The following is a 13,084-nucleotide window of genomic DNA, read 5'->3' as shown; positions in this document are numbered from 1 at the left end:
ACTGATTCGAAAATTATGTGGAAATGCAAAGGGACAAGAATAGCCAAATAGTCTTGAAAAATGAGGTTGGAAAATGTATGCTGCTGATATCAAGACTTTATTTAGCTACAGCAATTAATACAGCATGTAACTGGTGCAAGGATAAGTAGGTGAAATTGATGAACGGAGTCCAGAAAGAACTGTACATAAATGGACACTATATTTATGACACAGGAACACTGCAGATCAATAGGGAAATGACAGTCTTTTCAACAAATGGTGTGGGGTCAATTGGATATCCGTGTAGAGAAATTGAAACTTGACCCCTACCTCCTACACATAAAAATCTATTTCAAGTAGACTATATCTTTTAATGTGAATGGTAATGCAACACATTTTCTAGAACACAGCAGAATATCTTCATGACTTCGAAGTGAGCAAAGATTTCTTAAACAAGACACAAACCAAGTATTAACGGTCAATTGTATTCATCACAGATGTCTCCACAGAAGGGAAGGGCCACTAACACTGTGGGCGAAAGTATTTGCAACGCATAAAACTGGCAAATGACTCATATCCAGAATACACAAATTATTGCTTACATGTCAGTTAGAAGAAAAGACAGATAACACAACAAAGGAGCAAAAGAACTGAAAAGTCACTTTATAAAAGAGAATATCCAAATAATGTAAAAATATTATTAACATTAGTATTCATTATGTAAGCCATATATAACCAGAATACATATGAAAAACATCTAGCCTCGTTAGTTATCACTCGTCACCAGGAAAATGCTGGTAATGCTTTATTTTATATATCGATATGGGGGCGGGTCCATGGGTATGCTCACTCTGTGACAATTTATAAAGATGCATACTTATAACTTATGCATTTGTATATTTGTTGTATTTCAATTAAAACATTATTTTAAAAATCGCTTTCCAGTTGAAGGGGCTTTAGATGGCCTTGGTCCTTTTCAGTACAAGAAGTGACAGAGGTCTCACAAACCCGCCGCGTGCACCTACTTACCTGTGTCATAACAAGAGTGCAGACAAGCAATGTTAGGAGTCTTCTTTTCTTGGTATGTTTCTGACTGTTTTCATGCAAATACACTGCGTCCATGAGCCAGAAGCCTTCCCAGATTCTCAGGAGAATGATCTACACTGGGAGCCCAGGGGAAGCTCCCCCGACTGCTGGTTTGCTGGCTTCAGCCGGAATCCTCATAGCTTGAGTAGTGTTGCAGGGAGACTGTCATCTAGTTCAGGGAGCACCAGGTTGGTTTCTTTCTTCCTCTTTCTTTCTCTTTCTTTCTTCCTTCCTTCCTTCCTTCCTTCCTTCCTTTCTGGCTTTGTTGATTGCATTTCCATTTCTCCATCTCACAGTAGTAGTTCCACAAGTTTTTGGGTCTTGGAAAATCCGATGAGCTCTCTGCAACCCATTCCCAAGACAAAAAAGTGCACATCGGTGCTTTCAAAACAATTTTGCCACCGTTTGGCAGATGGGGGGTGGGGATAGACCCCAGGAAGTTAAAATAGTAGAGGATTCGTGTAATTGGTTTCTCTGCTAGGCAAAGAACTCTTTGGGATTGCTATTTAAATTCCAGCCATCACTTTTTTTTTTTTTTTTTTAACCTTTCGGGTTGTAAATGAGGCACTTACAGATCCAGCTAGGCAACACCATGTGGGCTGGGGGTGGGGTGGGGTGGGGTGGGGGAAATGATGGACCGGAAGCTACCTTCCAAACACAAACCCAAAGCCCTGGGTGTGTCCTGTTGCTGCTTTTAGAGAAGAGAGACAATTGCTACTTCTGGACTCAGAAGCGCACGTTCATTAATCGAGAAACTGAAACAAACAGAGAGCCCTGAGGCTTTTTCGGGTGGAGGCCTTGGGGGTGTTGGTGTCTCAAAACTCGGTAGCTTTCTCAGAGGATGCTTTTCTTTAATAGGATATGGGAGGAGCATCTCGGTGCTCAGATCTTCCCTTCTGTGAACCCACCCCAGGCTGGCCCTCTGGAGAAGCGTGCCGGCTTTCCAGAACCCAAGAGCTACCTGACCAAAGGCCAGGGGCCCGGCCGGTGCCAAGTAACCATGTGTATTGAGCTGCAGGACCAACCCCCTTCTCCTCTCCCCTAAACCCTTTGCTAGCAAAGGGTAGGTGAGGAGGGATTCATTTGTGTGGTAACTTCGTACTTAAATTTAAGGACGGGTCTGCTGTTTCAATTTTATCCCGTATAGCTAAAGAGGAATTTTAGGAAGGGGGGAAATACTTCACAAATAATTCAAATAACAACACAGTCCTCCCACTTACGTTGTCTCATGTTAAAAGATAAACGGAGACATATTAAAAGTTTTAGGAGTGTATTTGAGCCAACATCAATTCGAATTGGAGAATTCCAGCCGGAAGTGGGTAGGGGCACGACTTTTATAGAGAAGATGGGAAGCAAAGCAAGGAAATTATTTGATTGGCCACAGTTTAAGCAGTTGCTTGATTTGAAAAAGGCCTAGTTGGCTGCTTGTCCTTGGTTGTCCTTAGATTTAGATTTCTTAACCTTGAGGCATTTACCGACTTCGGTTTTAGTTTGCTTACGTGGGCTGCTAAGGTATTAGAACCACCTCAGTCTAACGGTCTCCTTGTTTAATTAATTTAACACCCTGTACTGAGTATTTAATGCGTAAGAGCTTTAGAAAATGCTTTTCCTCACCTCCCTGTTGGAGAGTGAATTATGAGCCTACTTCTAATATCTTGAGGTGCCGCCTTAACAAAATACCCGGATAGAGTTAGTCATGAAGCAAATCGACAGTTCCTGATGCTGGTGAGCCAAATTGGTTACAGCATGTTTGCTTTCAAATAGTGTCTGTAATCAGAAGCAGGTTCTCTACCCCAGACAGAGTAAAGGGGTATTTGGGCAATTTAGACACCAATCAAGCAGCTCATTTGGGATGATTCCAGCTGGTTTAGCCTTTCCTCATGATTCTATAACCTGAATACTTGTCTATGTTTGTATGTTTTAAAATCTAGAGAGGCTTGAAATCCAAAGGCATCTTCCAAAATTAGTTTGGGCTTCAAAACACGTGAAGAAAATGCTGTTGTTTTAAAAAATATATTCTTTGAATTGGTCATAAATTCTTAGAATTTGAGATGAGCACACACACTCCCTATTCATATTTGCATTTTATGACCTGAATAATACACTTTGCATGAGGTCGCAGATACATAGGAAGTGGCTGACAAAGATTATGAAAATCAATGGTAATAACAACCAGACCAAAATCCTTAAACATCAAAAAAAAAAAAAAATCTATCAGAATGACTTAGAGACTTTTAATGATACTGGACGGGTAGTTTTCATTTTTAGAGAAATAAAAAAATTTCTTTTGTATAGATGCAAATTTAGACATTCCAGGAATGCAAATGACTTCATCCTTAGTACCTTGTTGACTTAAAAAGTTATTTTCTCTATTTCTGTATAGGAAAGTCCAAAAAGAAGCTATGACATAGTGAGAACTCTCTTTTTAAGCATTAGGAGTTCAGCAGTAACGATATTACTATCTGTGCTTTGTAAAACCAAACCCAAGCAGGGCGGCAGCCCATGGGCTCAGAGGGAAATGGTTGCCTCAGAAAGACCCTTTGCTGGATCATGTTTTAGGCCAATGCAGATACATTTCTTACTAAAGATACTGCAGACACTAAATGCAGACACGAAACCTCCAGGGTAATGTGCAGTATAGCATGAATCTGAGAAGAAGGAGAGCAAGAAAATTCTTGGTCTAAGGCTATTCCTGTTGTAGGACACTGTAGGAGAGGGGAAAAAATCTTTTTCCTATACCCATCTTAGGTTTCAGGCAGTGGCCCTGCAATTAGACTAACAAACTACAGATGCACAAGAGAAAAAACAAGCCCAAGTTTATTAACAGGTGCATTGATCATAAACGTGGGAGCACCCAGTGGTGAGTAACTCAGAGGGCTGGTTAGAAACCTGCTGATACAGGATCTTCACAGAAGAACATTTTCGAGAAGTGACAAGACCAAAGAAAAGGACTTTAAGTTTCTTTAGAGCAACAAATTGTGGGAAGAAAAATACACGAGGAAACTAATGGTGGAGACAAGGGCTAGTTTTACAAAGTTTGTTAGGTGGATTCCTCTGCTGTTGTCTCTGGATGGATCAGGGTCTAGAGCTGTCTCTAGAGATTGACTTCTGCCCTTCCTGGTAGAGAGGGGAGAAGGAACGGACACCTTTGTAAATTTCTGTCCTGCTTTTAGGGGAAGAGGGGAGAGCAGAGAGCTTTTCTTGTGTCTGCTTCTTCTCCATTGCCTTCAGCTCAAAATAATCTTTATGCCCACATGGCATGCCACCCTTCACCACTCCCTTGGTTAAAATATTTGTCCGGGGCAGCCATGACAGGGGAAATGGCAAAATAGAGCAGAAGTTTACATGTGATGAAAGGAAAATAGAGGGCTCTAGTTAAAAAGAAATTACATTTGAATCCCGATGCATATGCTGACCTGGAGCAGGTCGGCTAATCTCTCAGAGGCTCAATTTTCTCACCTCTAAACTAGGATGCAAATAATATTTACATTATTAACAAAAGATGACTGAGTGGGATAATGTCTGGGAAAAGCCTTCCTAGACCATAAGTGCCATACGAGTAATAGTACGACGGATTTTTATTTAATTGTATTTTGTAGGGAGGTGGAAGAAAGTTGAAGAGATAGATACGGATGGATTTTCACGTGTGTGTGTGTGCGCGCGCGCCCGCGCATGCGTGTGCCTCTCTTCATGAGTTTGTAAAATATACACCAAAGAAATTAAATGAGATAATTTGTTTTGTATAATTTTTATTTATAAATGATTGAAAGTAGTCACGTTAGTTTTAGAATCATCCGTCTCTATTCTTTCTGGCAATAATTAGATTGTAGGGCCAGATGTCCATTCAAACTATAGTTAGGAATGTGCATTTGTATACAAATAAGTATATAATGACACTAAAGGTATTTTTAGCTTTATGGGAACATCCTTTCTTTCTCTTCCAGCCTTTTTTTCCCTGTTATTGCCCAGTCCCTCCAAACCCAAGCCTCAGATAACTGCCCTTATTCTGGCACCACGCATGAGACTGATTCCTAGGGGAAAACCTTGATCCAAACCACCATGGAGTAAATAATAATCCAAGTCTGTGGCTTCCATTTTTAGTTACTTTTAGCTTGTACATTTGGATGAATCACTTCACCTACGGTTAACCCTATGGAAGTTTGTCGAAGAATATTTTCGTTATGTTTATAAAAGACATAACTGAGTGTTCTTAGAAAATCTATTTTGGACTCTTGCCCAGCTACATTTCACATTGCTGCTTGAAAGAAGAATTCTTCTTCTCACATGGCCTGGCATATTCACGGCATCTGGAGGAAATAGTGGGTTTTGGAAGCTCTATGATTCTCTAATATTCACGTACAATAGATTCTGTTTCTTATTTCTGCCCAATAAATTTAGAAAGCTAGGGGAAATAAATAGGTTTTATAATCTGGCACTGCTGTACTGATGAGCCAGCCTCCCCCCCACCCCACTGCCTCCTCTACCCACAATTAGTCCTGATTTGTGCTACGTGCCAATTTCCCTGGTACAAATACTTTCACCATGGCTAATTTCAAGCTGACATCAGGTTAACAATGGACTGTCCAGAGCAGGTACAAGCTGGTTTCAGCTTCACCATAACATTTAGTAAGACATCACTTCTCAACAAAGAAAGGCCAGGTGAAGAGGAATGGGAACAGTGGCTGTTTTTGGTCTGAGCTCTTTGGCATAGGCTATATGCATTGGGAAGATGTAAGAGTCACTTTTCACAATAATTAGTTCAGGAAAAGTCAGTGTAGTTCACTCTCTCCAAATTCCCCATTATTTTTCCTTCCCATCACATCTTTTCAAACTTTAAAGAACCTCTAAGAAAGAACTGTTTATTAGAAATGAAAATATAGATATGGTTTACTTTAAAAAAAAAATAAAAAAGCAGACTACTTAACACATAGATGTGTATAAAAATACAAATCCTCAAAATGCGTGGATGCAGCAAAAGCAGTGGTTAGAGGGAACTGTATAGCATTGAATGCCTATGTTGGAAAAGAAGAAAGATCTAAAATCAATAGTATAAACCTCCACCTAAGGAAATTGGAAAAAGAAGAAATCAAATCCAAAGTAAGCAGAAGAAAATCAATAATAAGAATTACAGCAGAGATGAGTGAAATTGAAAACAGAAACTCAATAGAAAATATAAACAAAACTTAAGCTGGTTCTTTGAAAAGATTAGTAAAATCGATGAACTTCTAGCTGGACTAACCAAAGGAAAAAAGAGAGAGGATACAAATTACTGATATCAGAAGTGAAAGAGGGGCTATCACTACAGATCCCATGCACTCTAAAAGAATAAGAAAGAAATACTATGAACAGTTCTATGCCTCAAAATTTGATAACTGAGATGAAATGCAACAATTCTTTGAAAGACATAACTACCAACACTCACACAGGAGAAACAACTTCCTGAAAAAGCCTATAGCAGTGAAAGAAATTGAACCAACAATTAACAACTTTCCAAAACAGAAAAGATTAGGCCTAAACGGCTTCATTGGTAAATTTATTTCTTTATAAAAAAGATACTAAGTCTGTACAATCTCTTCCAGAAAACAGAAGCAGAGGGCACACTTCCTAACTCATTGAGGAAGTAGACACCTAATACCAAAACCAGACAAAGACATTACAAGGAAGAAAACTATATACCAATGTCTTTATGAACATTGATGCAAAACTTCAGCAAAATATTAGCAAATAGCATCCAACAATGAAAAGATATATAAAAACAAATAAAAAAAATTCTCACCACGACCAAGTGGGATTTAACCCAGGTATGCATGGCTGGTTCAACATACAAGAATCAATTAATAAAATCTTTTACATCAGCAGGCTAAAGAAGAAAAATTATAAGATGATACCCAATAGATGCAGAAAAAGCATTAGACGAAATCCAATACCCACTCATGATAAAACGTCTCTGCAAACTAGGAACAGGGAAACTACCTTAACTTGAGGAAAAACAGCCATAACAAAACTCTACAGCTAACATCATGCTTCAAAGTGAGATACCAGATACTCTTCCCCTAAGATCACAAACAAGGAAAGGATGTCTCCTTTCACCACTCATGTTCACCATTATACTTCAAGTTCTAATTAACACAATAAGACAAGAAAGTGAAACAAAGGTATACAGATTGGGAAGGAGGAAACAAAACTGTTTTTGTTCATAGATAACATGATTGCTTATGTAGAAGATCTCAAAGCACGAATAAGCATCTTATGGTAAGTTTGCTATATATCCTTGTAAATATCCAAGGTTAACATACAAAAACCAATTGCTTTCCTATAGATCAACAATGAACATTTGGGATTTGAAATAAAAAATATGACACCATTTACAATAGCACCAAAAATTAGCTACACAGGTGTAAATATAATGAAATATGTACATAATCTATATGAGGAAAACTAAAACATTCTGATGAAAGAAATAAAAAACAAATAGAAAGATATTCCATGTTCATGGATAGGAAGACTCAATTTTGTTAAGATGTCAGTTCTTCCTAATTTATCTATAGTTTCAACACAATTCCAGTCAAAATCCCAGCAAATTATTTTGTGGATATTGACAAACTAATTTTAAAGTTTATATGGGAGGTAAAAGACCCAGAATATTCAGCACAATATTGAAGGAGAAAAACAAGGTTGGAGGACAGACAGTACCCAACTTCAAATCTTACTATGAAGCTCCAGTATCTAAGACAGCATGGTGTCGGTGGAAGAATAGACAAATAGATCAGCAGAATAGAACAGAGATCCCTGAAATAGACCCATACAAATATAATTAATCTTTGGCAAAGGGGCAAAGGTCATTCAATGGTGAAAGGATGGTCTTTTCAACAAATGGCAGTGCAACAAATGGACATCCTTAAGCAGAAAAAAGGAACCTAGACACAGAATTTACATCTTTCACAAAAAATATCTCAAAAGAGATCATAGACCTAAATATAAAATGCAAAACTACAAACCTTTAGAAGGTAGCATAGATAAAAAATCTAGGTTACCTTAGGTTTGGTGATGAGTTTTTAGACACCACACAAAAAAAGCATGATCCATGACACAAAAAATTGATGAGTTGGACTTTATTAAAATTAAAAATTTCTGCTCTGTAAAAAATACCATTAAGAGAATGAAAAGACAAATCACAGACTGGAAGAAATACTTGCAAGCACACATCTGATAAAAGACTTGTGTCTAAAATATATAAGAACTCTTAAAACCTGATAATAAGAAAACAACCCAATTAAAAAATGGGCAAAATATTTGAACAGATAGCCCACCAAAGATCTATGAATGGCAAATAAGCATACTCAACATCATATGTCATCAGAAAATTGCAAATCAAAACAATAATGAGATGTTCCTACATACCTTTTAAAGTAGCCAATAGCCAAGCACTAACAACATCAAATACAGTGAGGATATAGAACAACCGGAACTCTCATTCACTGCCAGTGGGAAAGCAAAATGGCACAGCTACTTTGGAAGACAGTTTGATAGTTTCTTACAAAGCTAAACATATCTTACCATAGGATCTAGCAATCCTTGGTATTTTCTCAAATGAATTGAAAATTTATGTCCACACAAAAACCTGCACATGAATGTTATAGCATAATTTTCCTCATTTCCAACACTTGGAAGCAATCAAGATGTCCTTCAGTGAGTGAATGGATAAACAAACTGTGGTACATCCATGCAATGGAATATTATTCAGTGATAGAAAGAAATGAGCTATCAAGCCACAACAAGACATGAAGGAATCTTGAATACATATTGCTAAGTGAAAGAAACCAGTCAGAAAAGGCTGCATGCTGTATGATTCTAACTATATGACATTCCTGAAAAGGCCAAACTACAGAGACAGTAAAAAGATCAGTTTTTGACAGGTGTTTTGGAGGAGAAAGGGAGGGGTGAAAAGGTGAAACACAGGAGATTTTTAGGGCAGTGAAACTATATGCTGTATGATACCGTAACAGTGGATACTTAACACTACGCATTTGTCAAAACTCATGGAACTGTACGACAATAAGAGTGAAGACTAATGTAAATGATGGACTTTAGTTAATAATAATATCAATATTGGTTTATCAACTGTAGCAAATTACTACACTAATGCAAAATATTAGTAACAGTGGAAACTGGGAGGGGGAAGCTTTGTGGGAACCCTGTACTTTCTGCTCGATTTTTCTGGAAACCTGAAACTGCTCTAAAAAGGTAAAAGCTACTAATTAAAGAAATGTATAAAGTTGACTAACACAGAGACATGTATTATTTTTTCTCCTACAGCAGAGACTGGCACTTTTTCTGTACAAGATCAGATGGTAAATATTTTAGGTTTTGTTGGCCACGTAAGCCTCTATCATTTCCTCTCCTTCTCTTCCTCTTTGTTCTCCTCAACCCTTAAAAAATATAAAAACCATTGTTAGTTTGCAACCTGAATTGGGCCCAAGGACCTTGGTTTACTGGTCTCTGCCCTAGAACACTTTCCCTCTTTCTTTACCTCTATGCTCATCTACATTTGAAGTGGAAACTTGTGATATTTAAATCCTCTCCATGTGATTCCCCCTAGTATTTGCCACGCTTTTAGACAGAGTAATTTTGAAAGCTTTGTAAGAAAAATCAAGAGTGAAGAATTAACTGGAAGTAAAAGAAAGATCACTTTTTGTTCTCTGGTTTTCAATTCCTCTTACCATGGGTTGGGATATTCATCGAGAGGAAATCTGCTATAGGTATTGGACTTACCCTGTGCTGAGAATATTTTATTCAAAATGTTTTAATTCAAATTATTTTAATAGAAGCACTATGAAAACATGATTAAAGAGTAATTTAGTAGAAAATGTGAAAATGTAATTCCATAATCCTAGAAAAGCTTGTTTTGCATATTAATTTTGAATTGTATACATTGGTTTATTTTCCACGGTGTACATATTTCTTAGTATTTTGTTACTTTTTATTAGTTTATGATACAAAATGTTTCAAATTTTTAAATATCTTTAAAAATTATTTTCTTTAATAATACATATGATTCTGTCATATTAACATATGATCATATATTAAACAGCTCTCCTCCCTTGGGAATTATTTATGCTGCCATGAATATTTTCATACCTATATCTTTTTGCTTAGCTGAATTAGTTTCTTATGATAAATTGCTAGAAGTAAAACATCCATATTAAATATGATGATTATATTTGTAGTTCATGCTATATATTTCCATTTCTCTTAAGGGACAATCTATGTATCTTTTTTACCAGAAAATTAAGGATTACATTTAGGGAAATGATTGGAATGTAAATTTAAGTTTCATCTCTGAGAATCACTTCTGAGAATTCAATGAGCACTTGTGTACCAAAGATGAATTAACACTTGGTTTCTGCCCTCATAGTATTTACTGTTCAGTGGGAGAACAGAACCAGGGCAAGGATATGATATTTAAAGGGGTACCAAAAAACTCAGTAATCAAGATAAATAGTATTTTAATGCAATATAAAAAAATCAGTTTGGCAAACCATGGCCCATGGCTGGCTGCCTGTTTTTGTAAATAAAGTTTTATTGGAACAAGGGCCAAGGTTGGTGTAAGACAAGTGAGGCAAGGTTGTACAAGGGACAGGTTGCATCTTGTTATTTAGACTTTCAATATTTTGTTTGTCATGGATTTTTTTTGCATTGAATTTTATTTTCATGACTATTGCATTAAACTATCATTTATCTTGGTAATTGAGTTTTTTGGTATCATCCTAAATTTTGTTCCCAAGATGAGTGCCTCACTCATTGCACCCTAGTCTTGTTCCTGTTGGGGAAATCCATGACGCAGTATAGTGAAAGACAGTGGGTATGATGAAATGTGTGTGCGTGGTTGTGTGTGTGTTTTCCAGTGGTGATGGTTTGTATTTCATCACCCACAAAGACTGTGGTGCTAGGCAGCATGTAACAGGAGACATCCACTTGTGAGCATGTTCTGTCGGCTAGAATCATTGAAGAAGGCTCTGGTTCATCCTCAGCATAGCTGGCTGCAGACGTGCTTACCTCTGTGCAGGATCAATTATGCAGACTGAAAATCTAGGCCAACCATTGCCACCTAGTAAGGGCCGTTTGTACTTTTTGATTGACTAGTTGGTATAATCTTTATTGTCCCTTAATGCATTAAACATATTATTATGTTCTTTTAAAAGAAATGTAATAGTGAGAACGATTCATTGAAAAAGCTAGGTCAAAAAAGCTCTCGCAAGGCTTATCCTTGTCAAAGATTACTACTTGCCAAAGCATTATCAGGAAATCCTTTCTTTTGCTTAAAAACTGTTTTAAGAAATAGTTTCTAAGTTTGCTAGAAAAATGAACGGTTTTTCTCAAAGTCCAAATAGAGCAGACTCTGGGTCCTTAAACATATTTTCCTTTCTAAAGCTCACTTACTTTATGGTAAAATCAATTTCAGGAAATGCTGAAAACTAAATCGTAAGTACAGCTACTGTTCCATTTTTTTGGACTTCTATTAGAATATAAGACCACAAATAACCTAGGATGTTATAGAAAGACGTAGACTTTAAGGCTAGTCAAGACTTTGGAATGAAAAAGATACTTAATATTATATGGTAACCTTAGAAGAGTTCTTGCAATTCTACAATTCAATAATTGTATGAAATTTGGGCTGTGGGTAAACTTTGTCTGAGACACAGAACTTGGCAGAGAGGCAAAACATTCTGGTAGTCCTTCTACTGGACCGTTATGAAAGAAGAAACATCCTGTGTTTGAATAGATGCAGAAGAAAGTCATTTCAGAACTGTTGTAAGGTTTTGTTGTATTTATATTACACTAATGGTACTCCTCACTTGGGAAAAAACTTCCATCAGATTCCTGTGTGCTTTCTCCTGGCTCAGCAGTTTGACATGAATGGATAGGGTTGAATATGAAAGTCTGTGGAAGGAGAGTCAGTCTGCCTCTCCCCAGACAGGAAACAGAGAAGATTAAAGATGCTCTGGTGTCTGTCCCGGGCTTCCCTTAGGCAATGAAAACAAATAGGGCACAGAATTAATATTCTTTCTGCAGCTTGTGGAAGGCCTTTAGGCAGAACATCAGTGATCGTTTTACTATCTATATTCAGGCTACGTTTTGACGCATGATATTTGGGGAAAGTGGCAAGCATTGTGTAATCTGGGATCATCTGTAAACAAATGTCAGTTTTCTAAACTAGATGAGAGCCAGTTGGGGGTTGCTCTGCAGTCAGGGCCAACCTGTTCAATCTCAGAGATGTGCAGAGAGGAAAAGGAGTGGCGACTGGTGGTGAACAGAGGGAAAGCATCTTGAAGGGGCCGGTTACTGTCAGGGGCCATAGCCTGCCCACCATCTACTCTGGTCACTTTCACATCAGTTCAATCACTACATCTGGAGCGCTTCCTGCATGCCAGGCTCTTTGCTAGTGTGAAGATACAAAAATAAATGACACACGATCGCTGATTAGTGCATAGTCTAATGGATGCAAGGTAAGAGGAAGAAGGTTTCTCCGAGATTAATCACACCAGAAGCCCCACCACCAAACTCAAGCTGCAAAGTCCTTCCCCACTTGCAATGGCACTTCTGACTCACAGGATTCAAGAAGTTTGTGGGTGACCAGTGAAGTCCCATTCCTTCTTACCGTGTGTGGTTTATAAATGCAGTGAGGAAAGCATGGGGTTTGCTTTACCCCCAAAGTCACAGTTAATAACTATGGGAACCAATTTCCTGGTTCCATCTGTGCTCATTAGGGAAGGAAGAAACCAAGACATGGGACTTGTTGCTGGGGTCCATGTTCACCCACCCTGGGCCCCCGGCCAGCAGTTGTTTCTTTTCATATGAGGGTGAAAAGTATCCTGGGCTGAATGTCTAGCCCTATTTACATTTTATGAGAAAGATAGATTAGCATAAAGGTATAATACTCCGCACGGGCACTGAGGAGGGCACCTGTTGGGATGAGCACTGGGTGTTGTATGGAAACCAACTTGACGATAAATTTCAT

The 13,084-nt window shown here is 37.8% G+C and overlaps 1 long non-coding RNA gene across 2 annotated transcripts in view; it reads right to left on the bottom strand.

The window, feature by feature from the left end:
* LOC125923882 (uncharacterized) overlaps window positions 1–13,084 on the bottom strand; it is a 59,187-nt gene that overhangs the window by 17,464 nt on the left and 28,639 nt on the right. The window contains exon 4 of one of the 2 annotated variants that reach the window (XR_007458183.1): window positions 11,890–12,089. The exons of the other annotated variant lie outside the window; for it this stretch is intronic. This is a non-coding gene — a long non-coding RNA (uncharacterized LOC125923882). Of the gene's footprint in view, window positions 1–11,889; window positions 12,090–13,084 lie in introns of those variants that run through there. 2 annotated transcript variants of the gene reach the window in all.

Source organism: Panthera uncia, chromosome B1 (assembly GCF_023721935.1).
Source record: "Panthera uncia isolate 11264 chromosome B1, Puncia_PCG_1.0, whole genome shotgun sequence".
NCBI classification, from domain to species: domain Eukaryota; kingdom Metazoa; phylum Chordata; class Mammalia; order Carnivora; family Felidae; genus Panthera; species Panthera uncia.
This window is presented reverse-complemented; position numbering and strand designations above follow the sequence as displayed.